The sequence below is a fragment of the Schistocerca nitens genome, chromosome 2 (genome assembly GCF_023898315.1).
Source record: "Schistocerca nitens isolate TAMUIC-IGC-003100 chromosome 2, iqSchNite1.1, whole genome shotgun sequence".
Taxonomy (NCBI): Eukaryota; Metazoa; Arthropoda; class Insecta; order Orthoptera; family Acrididae; genus Schistocerca; species Schistocerca nitens.
This window is the reverse complement of record NC_064615.1, coordinates 500,015,273-500,035,960: the sequence shown is the minus strand read 5'-3', so window position 1 is coordinate 500,035,960 and position 20,688 is coordinate 500,015,273. Positions and strand designations below refer to the sequence as shown.

Sequence of the window (20,688 nt, the reverse complement as noted above, 5' to 3'; positions counted from 1 at the left end):
CTACTGCAACCTACATCCTTCTGAATCTGCTTACTGTATTCATCTCTTGGTCTCCCTCTACGATTTTTACCCTCCACGCTGCCCTCCAATGCTAAATTTGTGATCCCTTGATGCCTCAAAACATGTCCTACCAACCGATCCCTTCTTCTAGTCAAGTTGTGCCACAAACTTCTCTTCTCCCCAATCCTATTCAATACCTCCTCATTAGTTCCGTGATCTACCCACCTTATCTTCAGCATTCTTCTGTAGCACCACATTTCGAAAGCTTCTATTCTCTTCTTGTCCAAACTAGTTATCGTCCATGTTTCACTTCCATACAAGGCTACACCCCATACAAATACTTTCAGAAACGACTTCCTCACACTTAAATCTATACTCGACGTTAACAAATTTCTCTTCTTCAGAAACGATTTCCTTGCCATTGCCAGCCTACATTTTATATCCTCTCTACTTCGACCATCATCAGTTATTTTACTCCCTAAATAGCAAAACTCCTTTACTACTTTAAGTGTCTCATTTCCTAATCTAATTCCCTCAGCATCACCCGATTTAATTTGACTACATTCCATTATCCTCGTTTTGCTTTTGTTGATGTCCATCTTATATCCTCCTTTCAAGACACTGTCCATTCCGTTCAACTACTCTTCCAAGTCCTTTGCTGTCTCTGACAGAATTACAATGTCATCGGCGAACCTCAAAGTTTTTACTTCTTCTCCATGAATTTTAATACCTACTCCGAATTTTTCTTTTGTTTCCTTTACTGCTTGCTCAATATACAGATTGAATAACATCAGGGAGAGGCTACAACCCTGTCTCACTCCTTTCTCAACCACTGCTTCCCTTTCATGCCCCTCGACTCTTATAACTGCCATCTGGTTTCAGTACAAATTGTAAATAGCCTTTCGCTCTCTGTATTTTACCCCTGCCACCTTCAGAATTTGAAAGAGAGTATTCCAGTTAACATTGTCAAAAGCTTTCTCTAAGTCTACAAATGCTAGAAACGTAGGTTTGCCTTTTCTTAATCTTTCTTCTAAGATAAGTCGTAAGGTTAGTATTGCCTCACGTGTTCCAACATTTCTACGGAATCCAAACTGATCTTCCCCGAGGTCCGCTTCTACCAGTTTTTCCATTCGTCTGTAAAGAATTCGCGTTAGTATTTTGCAGCTGTGACTTATTAAACTGATAGTTCGGTAATTTTCACATCTGTCAACACCTGCTTTCTTAGGGATTGGAATTATTATATTCTTCTTGAAGTCTGAGGGTATTTCGCCTGTCTCATACATCTTGCTCACCAGATGATAGAGTTTTGTCATGACTGGCTCTCCCAAGGCCATCAGTAGATCTAATGGAATGTTGTCTACTCCCGGGGCCTTGTTTCGACTCAGGTCTTTCAGTGCTCTGTCAAACTCTTCACGCAGTATTACATCTCCCATATCATCTACGTCCTCTTCCATTTCGTCTTCATCTACATCCTCTTCCATTTCCATAATATTGTCCTCAAGCACATTGCTCTTGTATAAAACCTCTATATACTCCTTCCACCTTTCTGCTTTCCCTTCTTTGCTTAGAACTGGATTGCCATCTGAGTTCTTGATATTCATAGAAGTGGTTCTCTTTTCTCCAAAGGTCTCTTTAATTTTCCTGTAGGCAGTATCTATCTTACCCCTAGTGAGACAAGCCTCTACATCCTTACATTTGTCCTCTAGCCACCCCTGCTTAGCCATTTTGCACTTCCTGTCGATCTCATTTTTGAGACGTTTGTATTCCTTTTTGCCTGCTTCATTTACTGCATTTTTATATTTTCTCCTTTCATCAATTAAATTCAATATTTCTTCTGTTACCCAAGGATTTCTATTAGCCCTCGTCTTTTTACCTACTTGATCGTCTGCTGCCTTCACTACTTCATCCCTCAGAGCTACCCATTCTTCTTCTACTGTATTTCTTTCGCCCATTCCTGTCAATTGTTCCCTTATGCTCTCCCTGAAACTCTCTACAACCTCTCGTTCTTTCAGTTTATCCAGGTCCCATATCCTTAAATTCCCACCTTTTTGCAGTTTCTTCGGTTTCAATCTGCAGTTCATAACCAATAGATTGTGGTCAGAATCCACATCTGCCCCTGTAATTGTCTTACAATTTAAAACCTGGTTCCTAAATCTCTGTCTTACCATTATATAATCTATCTGACACCTCTTAGTATCTCCAGGATTCTTCCAGGTATACAACCTTCTTTTATGATTCTTGAACCAAGTGTTAGCTATGATTAAGTCATGCTCTGTGCAAAATTCTACAAGGCGGCTTCCTCTTTCATTTCTTCCCCCCAATCCATATTCACCTACTACGTTTCCTTCTCTCCCTTTTCCTACTGACGAATTCCAGTCACACATGACTATTAAATTTTCGTCTCCCTTCACTACCTGAATAATTTCTTTTATCTCGTCATACATTTCATCTATTTCTTCATCATCTGCAGAGCTAGTTGGCATATAAACTTGTACTACTGTAGTAGGCATGGGCTTTGTGTAATGGTCATCACGTTAAATACGAGAAACCAGGGCTCGCACAGAAAAAATTTAAGTGCTCGTTTTTCCCGCGCGCTGTTCGAGAGTGGAACCGTGGAGAGGCAGCTTGAAGGTGGTTCATTGAACCCTCTGCCATGCACTTAAATGTGAATAGCAAAATAATCACGTAGATGTGAAATGCACACATAGAACAGCTACCATATGCTGATTCTGCCTTAGTCGTACCTTTGTCTTAAAAATGTCACAACAGTTTGTAAGATTAAAGTGTAGCTTATTTTGTTAAGAGAAGCTAAGTCATGAATGTTTAAAATTTTCCTTCGGGCCGGATTTGAACCAGCGACCTATGGATGTCTGCTATATAGCTCCGCTACAGTCCACCGCTCTACCAACTGAGCTACCGAAGGAATGTACAACTTTCGCCAGGCCGTGTGCCACATACGCGAAAGTGCCGCCAAACGCTGACTGGCGGTCAGCGGTACCGTTACGTCATCTCCCATTCGCGCGACGCCTACGAAGCTCTTTTACGTCGGCCACACCATTGCGTTGGTAGCGTCATTCAGATAGGTAACGTGCTACTGATCATTCGTTACACAGTCTGTCATCACATCTCGGCGCTTGTTAACTGGAAGCTGTCGTATGCCAATTTTCAAATAGCTCTGCCAGAGGAGGAAATATACCTTCTTTTTCAAGTGGCGTTGACCAGAAAGTTAACTCTTCTGTCATCTAGCGTGTCCGTTTATAACATTACCACATTGTCCGGCATACGCAAAGTTTGACCATGATTACATGAATCCAACTGGTAGGAAAGGCGTAGATTCCGAAGAAACCTGGCCGAAATGATCTGTAGAAAAACGTACAACTAAAACGCAACAAGTGCCCTGACAACGAACGACAGCAGATACATGTAATTACAAAGATTATTTTTGAATAGTTAGCCGAATTTGTCATTAACAAGAAAACTGCAGTTTAATATCATTTCAATTGTATAATGAAATAACACGGCCGCCATCCTAAAGTGGATAATTTATTCCTGATACCTCTGGTTATAATAGGATTTATGTTTAGGTAATGATCACTAACACTTATGTCGGTGACGTCGGCCATTACTTAATTGAGAGGGGTTATGGGACCAAGCGGCAAGTTCATCAGTCTCGCAATTCCGGAATTTGTCGCAGAAGAAAGAGGGTCCGCTAAAAGTGGACGGATTCAGTCAGGGGTGTCAAATTATAAAATAATATGCATTAAAAACATATAGAAAAGGCATAAAAGCTGAGACCAAATCTAAAAACTCGAAGAAAGGGGCGGTCATGGGGTCACAGACCGAGAAGACTGAAAAGAGGTCCCAACAACAACCAACCAGCCTCTGATCCAAGACTAAAGTGAAACCTTATACCTGGAAATAAAAACCACTTTCACGGAAGAAACTGAGGACCACTTCAACCGCCCGTGAATCGTCTGCTAATATTAAATTTAATGAATCACATCATCGCAAGCTGCTCAGCACAATCCTTAACGACTGCACAGGCGTCGGTTCAAATGGCTCTGAGCACTATGGGACTCAACTGCTGAGGTCATTAGTCCCCTAGAACTTAGAACTAGTTAAACCTAACTAACCTAAGGACATCACACACATCCATGCCCGAGGCAGGATTCGAACCTGCGACCGTAGCGGTCTCGCGGTTCCAGACTGCAGCGCCAGAACCGCGCGGCCACTTCGGCCGGCCACAGGCGTCGGACTGGACCTGTATAGTTAGATATTTTTGTCATAGTATAATTCAGACCTACCGTCACTCTTGCTCTGTTAAGTTATTGCATCAGTTGAAATTCATTTCGATTCGTCCCGAACAGAAAATTATCATCCTAAGGCGAAGGTTCAGATGTTGTTGTTGTGGTCTTCAGTCCTGAGACTGGTTTGATGCAGTTCTCCATGCTACTCTATCCTGTGCAAGCTTATTCATCTCCCAGTACTTACTGCAACGTACATCCTTCTCAATCTGCTACTTTTCGTTAATAAGGATTCATTTACTTCCAGTTTAAGAATATGAATAATTTTCTATGACTGCTTTCAGTTCCCCATTACCGTGATGAAATCTAACAGAGACTCAAGAAATGACGTATATATTCTTCAGTATTCTAACATATGCTGAATCCAATGCCTTGTTTCTTAAGTCCTATAAACGAAGGTTTTGTTGAAATTAAGTCGAAAGCTTTCTCAGAATCTGTGAATGACAGGATAATTAGTAATTTAGACTCACTGCTCCTTTCCGTGATTTAATTCATAAATTGTAAATGATTCAACGTTCTACATCCACTTGTAAAACCAATTTGCTCTTCTGCTTAAATAAATTTCAATATTTTTGCCTTATAATAGTGAATATTTTACACATTGCAGCTATTACAATTACAACTTTTTGTGATTTTATTGCCTCCATTCCTATGAAGATAGCAATTACATTCCAGTTTTCGGAATTGGCTTTCTCTGCAGACATTCTATACGTATTAAAGCTAGTTGATTATGTATTACTTTTCCTAGTACAGTAATTACTTCGAATGTAATCCTGAAATTTTCGGCATCATAACTCGCTTTATACCCCGAATAACTTTTATGTGCTCATTTGGCATTACTCCTGGAATTACATTATTTTCATTATTAGCTATATGTGATTCTGGTTCTTTAGATGAACAGCACAGACATAATGTTCGAATGCTTGTACTATTTTGTTTATTGTTAACTAACTCTTACCCATGGCTGCGCTCGCTCGTCAATAGTTAAGTGCTGACGAGTAAGCAAGCCACTGTAAATGCAAAAACCTGAGCTGCCCTCACGTGTCTGCCTGTTCAGGTAAGAGTAGCTAGTGATGTGCGCCCCACTCTGTGTGCAGAGGGACATGGGCAGGAGTGCATATCTAAGTATATTGCTCTTTTAGTCTCTACATGGCATCATTCTTCACCATAACTTACGGATCGCCTTATTGTAAGTGCAACTACGGCGAGTATTGGGTTCAGTAAGTCACACGCGTGGTCTTATGCTGTTCTTCACCTAGTTAATTTGCTTCTTGATAACGATCACAGTTTCAGTAGCATATGATAGTCAGCGGTCTTCACTCATTGTATACACCACTTCCCGTCAGACCACGGCACGTAAGTGACATCGATGGTCGCCGGGTCACCGACCAAGTATGCCACGCGATGTTTGCAACTTTGACTTCACATTTCCGCGAAAGCAGAGAGGAGGTGGTGGCGCCTCCTGATCGCCAGACTTTGCGCAGTGTCCTCGATTGAATTCCAAACCTCTCCGCAGTGTCTCGAGGAGTGAGGGCACGTGACACTGTTGGTGGTGGTCCGTCCATCGGGTGGGAACGTTAAGCTCGGCGTCCCCTTTAGTGCTGCCACCGACTCTCACCTTCTCCCTTCTCTTATTATCATACAACGTAAACATGACACCACACTACACACACTGATTTCATTCTTCTGCACGTATCAGATACACGTAACACCCGTATCACATAACTAAAGGTGCCGGTGTGCAGGAAGGATAGGAAAATGCTTACCAACTAGTCGGTTGAACATCCATCTCGGCGTCTACCAGCAAACAACGCCACACCACTTTACTTTTTTGTAGCATTCGGTGTCCCGGAGACAAACTACAGAAATGTATGTGAATTGGTGTCTTTTTAAAAATATATGCAACTGAGGAAGAAAATAAGAAAATAGAATTTAATGCTCGCGCGTTAGGCATGTATTTTTAAGACAGGTATTCTCATATTTCCTCCGTCATTCTAATGCGGGCTTTTGTTAATGTCCAAAGTATGCTGAAGGCGACGCGACGTGAAACTCTCGATCCCGTTCCTCATCTAACGTTTGAGCAGGTCGGAAAAAAATACTAGTTTTGTCGGATAATGCTGCAGTTTGCAATCTGCTAGCTTTATCATTACTGCGAGATGCTAACTTGCTTCTGTTCTCTGCTTCTGAAGTCTTTTTACTTGCTGTAGTCCAACAATTTCGAATGCGCCACGCAGCTATAAAAGCAGGCAGCCTTGGCTGAAACCTGCCGCGTTCCCCACACAGCTGGACCGCCTTGCTGCGTCTCACGCAAGAGAAAGGCTTTTTCTCTCACGAGCGGCTCGTTGGTCTAGGGGTATGATTCTCGCTTAGGGTGCGAGAGGTCCCGGGTTCAAATCCCGGACGAGCCCATGTTTTTGTATCATATTCCTGGCTACGTGCAAATTGCAAAACTCTTGCAGTTTGCTAGAGCTGTAGGTAGCTCTGATTTACTCATAGTTACTTACTGTGTCTTTACGGTGACGACTGCGAAAATTCAAGTGCTTGATTTCTAATTTGCGTCTTGATGCTACTCTCATCTCACTCTTCTTGATTTAGCGGGTTCCAGAAGAAGACCGTAATGGCACTAGCGTCTACCAGTATTTGAATGTAGCCAAAGTAGATGATGAAAATACGATATAAATGCCAAAGAATTGCTATTCATTTACTTTGACAATACTAATTTGTTGTAGAAGTCATGTCTTTTCAAGTCTCAATATTTGTCCTCTGAACGATGGTACCCGATTACAGAGTATGACAAGTTCGGAATATGATTTTGTCCCGTCCGCCTCCCGACCCCATCCCATCCCCCAGAAAAAACCGTTGTCTAAGATTTCAAAAACAATATTCTATTAATATTATTTACATTTTGTTCGCCGCCTCCCCTCCCAAACATAACAAATGTCTACGATCTCCAAAATAACACTCTATCACTTCTTCTTCTTCTTCTTCAGTAGCGCTACAGCCCTTGGTGAGCCTTGGCTTCTTTAACAATCTTCCTCCACACTTCTCGGTTGTTTGCTGCTGTGTTATCGACTCCCATACTGATGAGATCCATTATTACGTCGTCAATCCACCTTCTTCTAGGTCCCCTTTTCGCCTAGCTGAATAGATCACAGCTTTCATCATTTCATTTGGAATTCTATCCTCTGACAGTTTGCTCCAAGTGTCTTATTCATCGTATTCGCTGTGGTTTCACACGTTTTACTATCTCCCTACATTGTATTAACTCTTGTAATTCTGCACTGTAGCGTATTCTCCAGCCTTCTTCCTCCATTATTGAAGCATAGATTTTGTGTAGTTTTTTCGCTCAGTGGTTCTTAATGCATTTACATTCTACCATTATCACCTTATTTAAAAAATTATACACTTTGTTTAGGTCATTACTTGGTACATCGTTTTAGTATAACTTACAATAAATCATAAATCAGGTAAATACATGATCTAAAAATCCATTGCCCAAAAATTTCAGAACTAGATGTGGCGGGTTATTATACGGTATGAAATCGGAAAGTCCACTCGGCACAATCAGTACTTCACTTAGCTCTATCATTGTTGTAAATACACGTCTGCAGACTACGGCTCCAGGAGTACATAAATGAAGCGAACGCTGTAGCTTCATATTTCTGTCGTCTGCGTCTATGTTTGCAAAAGTCGTACTTTCTTTTAGTTTTTTTCTTGGAGGAGCATAATTAATCCTCTCCCTTGCCTACCTTCAACTTGCTGTGGTTTACCGGTTCGACCTCAGGACTTACGAGCCGTCTTTGGTTTGTTGTTGGCAACAGCTCTGGTCACACTTGGAGAGGCCGTCTTCCCCTGGCTGGAAAGTTTTCTACAGACAGCCAGGCTACAAACCACGTGGTCTGACCTTCAGGAACGCAACTGAAAAGTACCCTGTGCTAAACGAAGCTTCTAATGTGTTATAATATCTTCCCATTTTCTAGACTCTTATTCTCTTTAAAAATTAGCTACTAAATTTGGAAATTAATATGACTATCAATATAAACGCTTTCACTAAAATGGGTGTCATACCCTTAAGAACACCCCCGCCCCCTTTTTGTCCAGGCCTCGATCATTATGGTAGACAGCGGGCACTCAATTACCAGTGTAAGGATTGCCGAAAACAGTGCTTGTGCATCTGTAGTTCTAGGTTCTAACAGAAAGCTTCTTACACCTTCTTCAGTGTACTCTCCCACTGAGCTGCTACCACCCAAATTTGGATGACATTTATGTCAGGAAAAATGTAACAAATGTTAGTTGTGGCCAGAGTGCACCAACTTGCTCGCCAAGTAACTCAAATTACAGTCGTTTGTCCTAGCCACTCGACTACCAAACTACTATGAAAGGTAGATATTTAAGGAATATGAGCACAATTAGTAACCTTTCAACGGTGGGCAATAAAGTAAAAAAATGCGACCAGTTTTCAAAAGAGGCCTCTGCGAAAGGAGGCCATTGCCTTGGGTCCAACGAGATAAATGGGCCCTGCAAAGAACTTGTGACGTCACACTAGTAGGCTTGTCCATCACCCTTCAGAAACGCTCGGCTTCGTGAAAGACCCAAGGAAAATCAATATTTAATTCAATAGACATCGACTGAAGGTCTCAAGTTTGTTGTCCTATCGAGAACTTGCATGCTTTTAAACGCGCAGTGACGGATTGTTAAACGCGTCTGAAATAGTCACTCGCTCCCCACCGAAGACGGGTGCTGGCCTTCGTAAGACCTGCAGCATCACGTGATATGACGTAAGCAGCAAAGCCTGCCATTCTCCTGGGCCGCCCCTATCCTCTTGTGACGTCACATCCCGAGTGATAGCCACAGACACAGCCGTGTCTGCGCTAGTTCAAATGATTCAAATGGCTCTGAGCACTATGGGACTCAACTGCTGAGGTCATTAGTCCCCTAGAACTTAGAACTAGTTAAACCTAACTAACCTAAGGACATCACAAACATCCATGCCCGAGGCAGGATTCGAACCCGCGACCGTAGCGGTCTTGCGGTTCCAGACTGCAGCGCCTTTAACCGCACGGCCACTTCGGCCGGCTGTCTGCGCTAGTGGTTCACGTTGCGAATTCCAGTACGAGATTTTGGTGGAGACTTATTACCCGTCATATGTTGTGTATTTCACGCACATTACGTTACGCTATAGAGGAAGAGGGAACAGCAACTAAAACCCATACACATGTTTACATTAAACACCAATTACTTGCATTATTTTCGGGCTTTTGTGCAAAGCGCCGCTTATAGAGCCTGAATACAAGTGAAAAAGAGCTTTTAAATCAGGAAAGCAAACATTCATTATTTAAAACTAGAAAAGAAAAGATACATCACTAGATCTGCAGAAATCTGTCAGCTGACATTTACAAAGCTTTCCCTCCTCATTTCAGAATAATTGTTTGTGAAAATATTATGTTTTTAAGTGATTTTCTTCAGATCTTTACCGCGGTATATCTTTCAGAAAAGCGAGTATAGTCAACTATTGTTTCCAAAAGTTGCTTAGGCACTTCTCTATGATTTGCGCTGCTTTGGAATTTACCTCCAAATATAATTGTTTGAAATAACTGGAATGCTACAATAACAATTTGAAACAATCAGGTTGTTGTTTTAAAGCCCGTATGCACAGAGTCAGAAAATATGAGTTAATGTCGCTGCTTATCCCGTTCGCAGTGAACATCACCAATGCTAGAAAGGAATGTTGTACCCAATCGTGGACATTAATAAACAAAGCCATACATAACGTACAACCTAGAGAATTACACTTAACTCACTCCGAGAGGTTTCTACTTTATATGCATGTTGCAGAACGTGATCCCAATGCTTAACAGACACTTGTTCATGAGGCGTTTATGTACAGGTCATTGCGAAGTCTCTTGCACAGACTGGCCAAGGAGTGCAGATCTCATTTTCAATGCTCTCGTTGTTTTCATCTTCTCAGATCCTAAGAACTTCGAAACTGACACAAAGTAACATGCAAGGAACCTAGTCTAAAGCTATGTCTGAAACTTACCCTGTAACAAATATATGCGGCGTGCAGAAATGCTGAAAACGTATACAATGAGTCGTTGTCGCAGGTAGCAAACAATAAAATGCGGTAAGTGTAAGTTTTCTAATATGTTCAGAGGAAACTAACCTTTTCCATTGCATTAGGAAGTTGACAACATTTCTCAAGTAACTAATGGGTTCTGGGCAGGTTGAAATCTTGAAGTTTTCCATTTTTGTTTTCTTCACTGGTCTTAATCTTTGAAATTTTCTCTTTGCAACCGTATATGATACATATATATTATTGCTTTATTTCTTATTTATTCATTCATTTAAATAAAACATTGCGTGGTTGTGACTATGTACATTTGACAGTTCACAGATAGAAATTTTATTTTTTATATCACCCCTATCCTAGGGCAATTATTTACAGATTGGGGATCCGAAAGTTTCCGAGGAGTTGAGAAAGAAAGCCATATGGTGAAAAAGTAAATATCACTAAACTGGAGTGCATAGTCATGTACAATAGTGAATATGAGGCTGTGACAACTGAAAACTGCATACATGTGCTAGATGGCAGAGGATTAGATGGTAAGAATAGAATCTTAGAATGTGTCACAGAAACTCAAAATTATTATGGCATGGTATGCGCTCAACATTTTATTAGTGTAGCAGACATGAGAAAAGCAGTATGGGCAGTTTTGTTTCAGCTCTCTTCAACGTACGATACGCCCATTCATAGCCTACAGTTTCCAGGAAGTGATCCATGGTGCAGATACCACAGATCAGAGCAAAGTGGTGGGAAATTTATTCACAAACCAGCTATACCTAATCTCCTAGTAGAGGTCTTGAAGGGATCTTTCAAACATTTGTCAGATATAAGACTGTTGAAGAAGTGTCTTCATGGCCTCACTCAGAATCCTAACAAGTCCATCAACAGCATAATCTGGGCCAGAAGTAGCAAGACATGTTTGTGTCAACTAGTACACTGCATTTTGGTCTTTTTGATACAGTGGTAACGCTCAATGAAAGAAATGTTGCAATGTGTAGAGTTCTGAAAAGACTGCTACAACCTGTTGGTAGTTTCACAGTAAAACAACTGTCATATTTAGCTTAGCTAAAGATAGACTTATACCATCACAGAGAGTTGTTAGAAACCTCGAACCAAAGGAAAGACAGTGCAGATGAGCAGAGAAAAGAAAAATTCAAGATGAAATGCAAGAGGCCGCTGACAGCCCATTATATAGAGCAGGGATGCACTTACAACTTCAATGTCTTTTTACAGTAAGCTGTATTTTTTAAGATTAAACTGTACTTTTTCTCAGTTCCTATTTGCCACATTTCGTTGAAAATTACAGGCTGTACTCACTGGAGTAGTGCACATATTTTAAAAAAAGGATTTAGTTTCTTTTTTTTTTTTTTTTTTTTTTTTAATCTGAACGACGTTGGGGTCTCACATACCTAAAAAGAGTAGACAGATTATTATGTTCACTTTTCACAAAAAGAACCATCACCTCTACGCTAATCAGTACTTTCATAATCCCTCTGTTAGAGTGGTCAGAAATGGGTAACCTACATGTGACTTTTTTTTTATTTCAATTTATTATTCAGAATAGTTTATGAGAAAAGGAAATTTTAACCTACTGTTTTTCCAAGATTACGGTGGGATGACGCGCAGCACTCGCCCTGACAAGGTACCGACTTGGTGACGTCACACACGCTACACCATACAATTAGTTGTCTTGGGTTCCAAATGCCGTAGGCTACGATCCAGCTACCACTCTGTTGTCAGATGGAGGCGTGGGGGAGGGGGGGGGGGGGGCTACACAGAACATTATGCCGGCTGCCTTCGCCGACTGTCAGCTTTGTTCCTGGAGTGTGGGCAAGACGTTATGTTATAGTACGGATACCTTGGGCCTTCATTCAGTTTACCCCTCTTTCTACACTGTACTCACCCACTTTTCACGAGTCCAGGCTGTGTTTCCAGTGGAAGCCATCTTTCGCAGCCCAAACAATTTTTCGTTTTCCAAAATGATGCTGTGGCAAAATTGTAAAATAGATAGCACTGTTTCTGAACATTGAATGGGCTCGTTGTAGGGAAGCAGCCTACTCACGCCGTAGTAAATTCACAGCAGTCTTTCCATTGTGTGCCAGCCAGTCCGCTGTAACTAGCTCTGACGTCATAAATGTTGCGCAATACTTTAAAAATCAAGTAAATAATCTAAAATGTTTCTAGCATGTCAGGAGTAATACTAAATTAATATGAGTTGAATATCAGTTCGATAACTTTAACCATTTTCGAAATTTGGACGTTTTTCTGTAAAAATCATTGGCGCAATAGAAAAGAGCTAGAAAATTGAAAATTGATAACTAGATTCATTTTTCATAATTATTTAATAAAAACAGTACTTTGCATTTCACAAATTAAAATTTTAGTGGAAATTCATGATTTTCTGGTTTATGTCTTAAAACTTAAGGAAGCAAGATAGATTAAGTAGGCTAATAAATAAGGCTAGGATGTTTATATTTAAGTAGGTTGGAGATCCGCTATCACCATAAAGATGTGAGAAGTTTCATTTGAATACCTATAAAACTGTAGCGATAGCGTATCTCCAAAGGGCCAGTTCAGAGCTCGTCTACTGCGTGCAGTGTAATTAAATTAATTCTCTCGCCCAAAATATTTAACTTAGCCACGTCAAAATTTTATTATCAATACTTACCTGTGTGCTGAATGCTCATTTAAATTAAGAGCTTCATCGGCCAACAGCAAGAGAAGCTATGACTTATTAGGTAACTTAAAGTGGTGCATTACTAGCCCAGCGGCTAGTCGGGAGAGCCGATTTGATCAGGCGTTCCCTTAGCCGTCCGCACCGAGGTTTTATATACACTCCTGGAAATTGAAATAAGAACACCGTGAATTCATTGTCCCAGGAAGGGGAAACTTTATTGACACATTCCTGGGGTCAGATACATCACATGATTACACTGACAGAACCACAGGCACATAGACACAGGCAACAGAGCATGCACAATGTCGGTACTAGTACAGTGTATATCCACCTTTCGCAGCAATGCAGGCTGCTATTCTCCCATGGAGACGATCGTAGAGATGCTGGATGTAGTCCTGTGGAACGGCTTGCCATGCCATTTCCACCTGGCGCCTCAGTTGGACCAGCGTTCGTGCTGGACGTGCAGACCGCGTGAGACGACGCTTCATCCAGTCCCAAACATGCTCAATGGGGGACAGATCCGGAGATCTTGCTGGCCAGAGTAGTTGACTTACACCTTCTAGAGCACGTTGGGTGGCACGGGATACATGTGGACGTGCATTGTCCTGTTGGAACAGCAAGTTCCCTTGCCGGTCTAGGAATGGTAGAACGATGGGTTCGATGACGGTTTGGATGTACCATGCACTATTCAGTGTCCCCTCGACGATCACCAGTGGTGTACGGCAAGTGTAGGAGATCGCTCCCCACACCATGATGCCGGGTGTTGGCCCTGTGTGCCTCGGTCGTATGCAGTCCTGATTGTGGCGCTCACCTGCATGGCGCCAAACACGCATACGACCATCATTGGCACCAAGGCAGAAGCGACTCTCATCGCTGAAGACGACACGTCTCCATTCGTCCCTCCATTCACGCCTATCGCGACACCACTGGAGGCAGACTGCACGATGTTGGGGCGTGAGCGGAAGACGGCCTAACGGTGTGCGGGACTGTAGCCCAGCTTCATGGAGACGGTTGCGAATGGTCCTCGCCGATACCCCAGGAGCAACAGTGTCCCTAATTTGCTGGGAAGTGGTGGTGCGGTCCCCTACGGCACTGCGTAGGATCCTACGGTCTTGGCGTGCATCCGTGCGTCGCTGCGGTCCGGTCCCAGGTCGACGGGCACGTGCACCTTCCACCGACCACTGGCGACAACATCGATGTACTGTGGAGACCTCACGCCCCACGTGTTGAGCAATTCGGCGGTACGTCCACCCGGCCTCCCGCATGCCCACTATACGCCCTCGCTCAAAGTCCGTCAACTGCACATACGGTTCACGTCCACGCTGTCGCGGCATGCTACCAGTGTTAAAGACTGCGATGGAGCTCCTTATGCCATGGCAAACTGGCTGACACTGACGGCGGCGGTGCACAAATGCTGCGCAGCTAGCGCCATTCGACGGCCAACACCGCGGTTCCTGGTGTGTCCGCTGTGCCGTGCGTGTGATCATTGCTTGTACAGCCCTCTCGCAGTGTCCGGAGCAAGTATGGTGGGTCTGACACACCGGTGTCAATGTGTTCTTTTTTCCATTTCCAGGAGTGTATAAGAACGCTGCGCGAGGAAGCAAGGCCCCAGTTCTCTCCAGACGCTGAATAGCACGTCATCTGTGTCGGGAGTCGCGTCGCATCGGTATCAATGCTACAAACAGCCTCGGATGCCGTATTAAGTTACTCGAGATACGCGTAACCATGAAATCATTTTCAAGTGAAGTGTTAATTCTGGGATGATTTTGATTATCTAGCTTCAGTTTGCGTATTGTCGTATTTTCACGTGCCGCCGTGGGACAAACATTCTACCATTATTTAGCGTGGCGTTTGATGAACCTAATCATCAAATTATGGCGAGCATTCATTTAAATATTCAATTTGGACAATTATAGTTGCATCAGCGCATTAGACTCTGAACTGCTCTGATAGTTAGGTTGTGTGGATTCTTTTGTTTTTCATCTGTGACTTTCAGAATTTACTCAACTATTTTAGAAAATCGTTTTTGATTATAAATCCCGGACAATTTCCTAATTCCTCAGAGCTATAAGCTGTAACTATAAGTGTATTCTCAGATGAAGTGGGCACTAGGAATTCTAATTAAAGGCTTCACGTTTTTCTAATCACTTTCTGATAGCCAATATTGTAGTTAGAGAGCCAGTGTTGAGAACGGCAAACAACAGCAAAAATAATAGGAACATTTTTAAGAACAATAATTTCACCTGCTGCCGCACATGCAGTGTTTCTACATTCTACAAACTTTTGTACAACAGTAAAATTATTTCACCTGCCGCCCCACATATGGTGCATCGGCCGGGAACTGGTTTTACATTCAAACAAACATTTTTGCAACAGTTAAACAATTATTCTATCCGCCGCCCCACATATGGTGCATCGGCCGGGAAATAAACTGAGTAAAAGTGAAAGTGATTTTTAACTTTTTGGATTCTCGAGTGAAATGCGACACGCAACTGAGCATAGAACTGTGAATGTGTTACGTGTGTATGTGGACGACGCAATTGGATTAACAACGCCTCTGGATTGACGGAGCTGGCACTGAGTCTAGCGGCGCTGCCGGCATCGAGAGAAGCTAGTTTCGCCTCACCACAGTCGTCCGCTGGAGCAGCCGGAGCCGCGCCTGCAGTTGCGGGCCACGCAAACACACAACAGCCGTCGGCGTGCCGTCGGCAGTTCAGCGCGCTGCGGCGCATCAGTAATCCCGGTACGCTGCGCAGACAACGCCATACGTTGTGCAGAAGGAACTAAGTTAAGTGAAAAGCTGTTAAAAATTTTACTAACCTGCACTAAAAGACTGTCGGCGATGGAACCGCCAAAAGAAACTGAGGTTAAACTTATATCAGAACCTATGTCTGTTGAGGGAACTGTAAATCCAGACAACGGTTCAAGTGTAAATATGCATGAAAGTAGTAATGTTAAAGTGAAATATGAAGTATTGTCTCCTGACAGTAGTGTGGGAAGGGGCAATGATTCAATAATAGAGACCCATGTAGTAAAGCAGAAAGCAGAAATTGTTAATTTATTGGATGATAGTTTTTCTGTTAAATTAAAAATGTATCAGTCAACAGAGGTGGTGGAGTTTAAGAAGGAGAAGTTAGATATGACTAATCAATCAGAAGTTTCATTTAGTTTTGATGATTCTGGTGTTTGAGCTAGTTTTTCATCACCTGAGTGTGATAAAAAGCCAGCTAGTGAGCAACCCAAAGATGCTGGGGCTATTGATTTAAATGTTATATTACAAGCAATAGCTGCCAGTAATGCAAAAATGACAGCTGAATTAAAGTCTGAAATAACTGAGGTCAAAAGCAGTAATGCAAAAATGTCAGCCAGTAGTGCTAGAATGACAGCTGAATTAAAATCTGAAATAATTGAGGTAAATAACAGAATTGTGGCCAGCCAAACTAGTTTTAATAAACGATTGGAGGAAATGGACAATACCTTCAAGGCTGGTTGCAATAAGTTGAAAGAGGATCTGGACAGTTTGAATTATAAAATTGATTACAATCATGAGGATATTAAGAAAAAGGTTGCTCAACAATTTTCTGAAATGTGTAAAACAGTAAAATCCGAAGTTGCTGAGGTTCGCAAAGACTTCCAAATGGAAGATGCGAAGCTGGAGCACAAGTTAACAGGAAAGATCGAGGCGGAGTCTGAACTGTGCTCAGATAGGTTTAAAGATGTTAATATAAAAGTAAACATATGTCAAGCAGAAGTAGATGCAATCAAAACTGACACTACTCATATTGTGCAAAGAGTAGATAATGTTGAAATGAGAGTAGAAAATATTAGTACTAACATTGAGAGTAAAGTAGCTTCAGTAACTTCTGGTAATGGTAGTATGCAACAAATTGTAGCTGCAAACGCCGCTTTTATCGGGTGTCGGCAGTTCTTGCGGTTCGATCCAGATAAAAATATCCACCCGCTAGATTTCTGGAACGATTTTGAAAATGTGATTCCACCAACTTGGTCTGAACGAGAGAAAATCTCATTTATTAGAAGCCATTTAGCAGGTGACGCCATGCGTTGGTCAGCTGATGTTATGTTGAAGTGTAAAACATTAGCGGAGTTTAAAAAAGCTTTCATTAATGAGTATTGGTCTAGCAATAAGCAAAATGAAGTGTTGACAGAATTTTGGAGTGGAAAACGCTTCAATGCAGGCAAGGAATCTATTAAAGAGTTTGCTAGGTCATGGATCTCACGTTTGTCACATTTGGGCGAAAAGCTAAAACCTGAAATGATAATACTAGGTCTTGAAGCCATACTGCCATGGTATTGGCAAACTAGAATTATATCTGCCCCTAGAGACAATCTGGATCGTTTCATTGAGTATCTGGAACGTGTAGAACGGGTTGCTGCCAATGAGGAGCAAGCACGTAATAACAGAAATGCTAATAACAATAGTAGTAATTTTAGGAACGAGCAAAATGGCAATGTAAACATCAGAACAGTAGGTGTTCGCCATCCTAAGGGAGGTGGGAATTGGAGAAATAATTACCAGAACCAACAATGGCATCCAAATGATAGTAATTTTGTTCCGAACAAAATTATGCAGGTAAACAACAGTGCCCAAACCAATGCTGTGCCAGTTAATTATAATGGAAATAAAGCAAACAGTAGTAGGCCGAGGCAGGAAAACTAGTTCCCATCTATGAGGATACTGACGCTCACCAGGCGGTTACTTTTCCTAAGCCAGTAGTTACGGTAATTGGTAAGACAGATCAGAATACTCAAACTGAACATGTGGATGAAGTGTCGGTAGCATCTAAGGATACAACAGAAATATTAGATCACTCACAGTATTTGATAGATACCGTATTAGAGACGCTTTCTAAGCGGGAAGAGAAAGAGAAGGCGCAGCAGTGTAATGGTAGGGAAGAGCTACAAAATACTGAATTGTCAGGTGAAGAAGCAGAAGAAATTCATGCTTATATTTACGATGAGGATGATGTGCTCTTATCTAAAGTGCCTGTGCAGGATGTTGATAATGTACTAATAGATTTAGGACAGGAGGTAAGTGAGAATGTGGAGGGTAGCCTGTTGGGGGTCGATGAACCCAGTAGCTGTGACCAGTTGTCACTTGAGAAGGAACCCGACGATAATGGTGAAAGTGGTTTAGCTGTAACTAGTGTTATGCCCGGTCTTGAGGCGCAGAATCGCTCAGACTACAGTAATTTGGGTCATGTTCAGCAAACTAAATGTAATGAAGTCGTACGGTGTTTCGATTTGAAATTAATAGACAGACTGGAAAAGGCAGCTGAAAATGTAATTCAGGAAACCCCTACACACTTTGACCTAAATGTAATGAAGACAGATGTCGATCACTTTAGTTGGAGACAAATCCAAAAGGAGCTATTGGATGAGTTTGAGGAACCACCTGTACAACCTAGTATAAGCCACCCTATAATAATAGTGAATATGTTGGGTATCAATGTACGTTGTCTCTTAGACAGTGGAAGTGAGGTGAGTGCGATATCTCAGTCCTTCTTTGATGCATTACCTGGTAAAGACAAGCTTACAGTAATGAGGGTATCAGGACTAAGAATAATTGGTGCTACTGGCAAGGTGTCAAAAACGGTAAAGCAAGAAGCTTTGCTGCCCTTTAACATTAATGGTAATTTAATTGATCATCCATGCTTAGTTGTAAACAATCTCAGTATTGAGGTTTTAATTGGCATAGATTTCTTGTCGAAATATCAGAGTGTTGTTGACTTTGAAAGAAGCCAGTTAAAAATGGTCTTGCCAATAACCGGAGTAATTACAGTACCTTTTAGTGATAAACATGTAGTAACTAATGATGAAACTTGGGAGCTGCCTATACGAGTTCTGAAAAATAGGAGCTATTGGGACGAAGGTGTTAATTTTAGTAAAAGCAAGCTAAACACCGAAGAAGAAGAAGAAGAAGCAATTATTTTGGACAAAATAAAAGCTAAATTGCAGGAAATCGACAAAATTTCAGCTAATCAGAAGGAAGAAATGAGACAGGTTCTAAAAAGGCATCATAAAGTATTTTCATATCGACGTGGCGTGGTCAAAGGTTATGAATGAATGCTGTAGGGAGGAGGTTGTTCTGTAACCTCTTCACAGTGTGGCAGCTGTGCAGTCCCAGCTGTGTGACATCTTCCTTCCTTTTCAGGTCTCACTCACTCTTCATCTTTTCTATCCACCTAAAATTTCGACCTCTTCTTTCCAAATACGAAAATTTTCTGAAACTAATGAATGCTGTAGGGAGGAGGTTGTTCTGTAACCTCTACACAGTGTGGCAGCTGTGCAGTCTCAGCTGTGTGAGATCTTCTTTCCCATTTCAGGTCTCACTCATTCTTCATCTTTCCTATCCACCTAAATTTTCGACTCCTTCTTTCCAACACAAAATTTTCCGGTATGGTTATCAAGTCAATAATAAACTAATGAATGCTGTAGGGAGGAGGTTGTTCTGTAACCTCTACACAGTGTGGCAGCTGTGCAGTCCCAGCTGTGTGAGATCTTCTTTCCCATTTCAGGTCTCACTCATTCATCTTTCCTATAAACAAAAATTTTGACCCCTTCTTTCTAATACAAAAATTTTCCGCCATGGCTATCAAGCCATGATTTCTGGAACCATTCTAGCCACCGATTAGTGAAGAAAAATACCTAATGTGACAAACGTAACAGTGAAAAAAAAACAGAGAAGTATGATGTAATTAAGATACAAAGGTATCTGAGTAACAAGTATGTATAGAACCCTGGTAATATTGTAAGTACAAAGTGTTGTTTTATTGGAAATGGTCCCACAATAATATTTTAAAAAGATGTACAAATTCGTGTTCAAGCAGGATCTGAAGTGGCAATGAGACCTAGTGTACGCATTAGAGCTAACTAAATAATAGTAAAAGAGATTGCTTAGTGTTATGAAAAATCTGCAGATAAGTTGTAAGAATAAACTCACCTGGTGTAGCCAGGAATGGCAGTGTAATAGAATTGAACAGTGTTTGTGGTTGAGACGTGAAGGACACGTCCCTGAAGTATTTATAAGGTTGGAGCTGGCCATTATTTTGGTGTAGTGTGTGACAGGACACACCTACACGTATTGAGGTTATGAGTTAGAGGCGTGAATGCGACCATAGGTACCCTTATGTTAGATGAGACAGAGCAGCTCATGGTGTCCTATAGGTTTAAGGAATTTAGCATTACGCTCGTCCATAATTACTTGATGCATTGTAGTGGTAGGTCGAGAGAGACTACCTGTGGTTTCAGCGTCCGATCGAGTGGAAATGGATTGCCACGTGAGCAAACTGATCAGCTGCAATACACTATGGATATGAAATAAATGTGCTATCCTGTGCTTTAAATTTTAATGGAGTGAGTATTACTTAAGTTCATACACTAGCAAAGTAGGTAAGTACATAATGGCAGACGTGAAACATTATTTATAGGTCAGCATAAATACACTTCGATGAAGTAAATACATAATTGCTGATGTGGAAATGACACAACAGCAGAGGACCTTATAAGTGGATTTAGTAGTCAACTAAACGTAGTGTGTTTTGAACACTCAGAACTATACTATTACCACAAGTTACTCACATGTACAAAGAAGCTGAGAAAACTACTAATCAAATATACTCATA

General features: G+C 41.6%; 2 non-coding genes across 2 annotated transcripts; one reads left to right on the top strand and one right to left on the bottom strand.

Annotated features, from left to right (window-relative positions):
* Positions 1-2,832: 2,832 nt before the first annotated feature.
* On the bottom strand, positions 2,833-2,923 carry Trnay-gua (transfer RNA tyrosine (anticodon GUA)). Its single transcript is given in 2 exon segments — positions 2,833-2,868; positions 2,887-2,923. It is a non-coding gene; the product is annotated as a tRNA-Tyr (tRNA).
* Positions 2,924-6,640: 3,717 nt separating this feature from the next.
* Trnap-agg (transfer RNA proline (anticodon AGG)) lies at positions 6,641-6,712 on the top strand. Its single transcript has one exon. It is a non-coding gene; the product is annotated as a tRNA-Pro (tRNA).
* Positions 6,713-20,688: the final 13,976 nt, after the last annotated feature.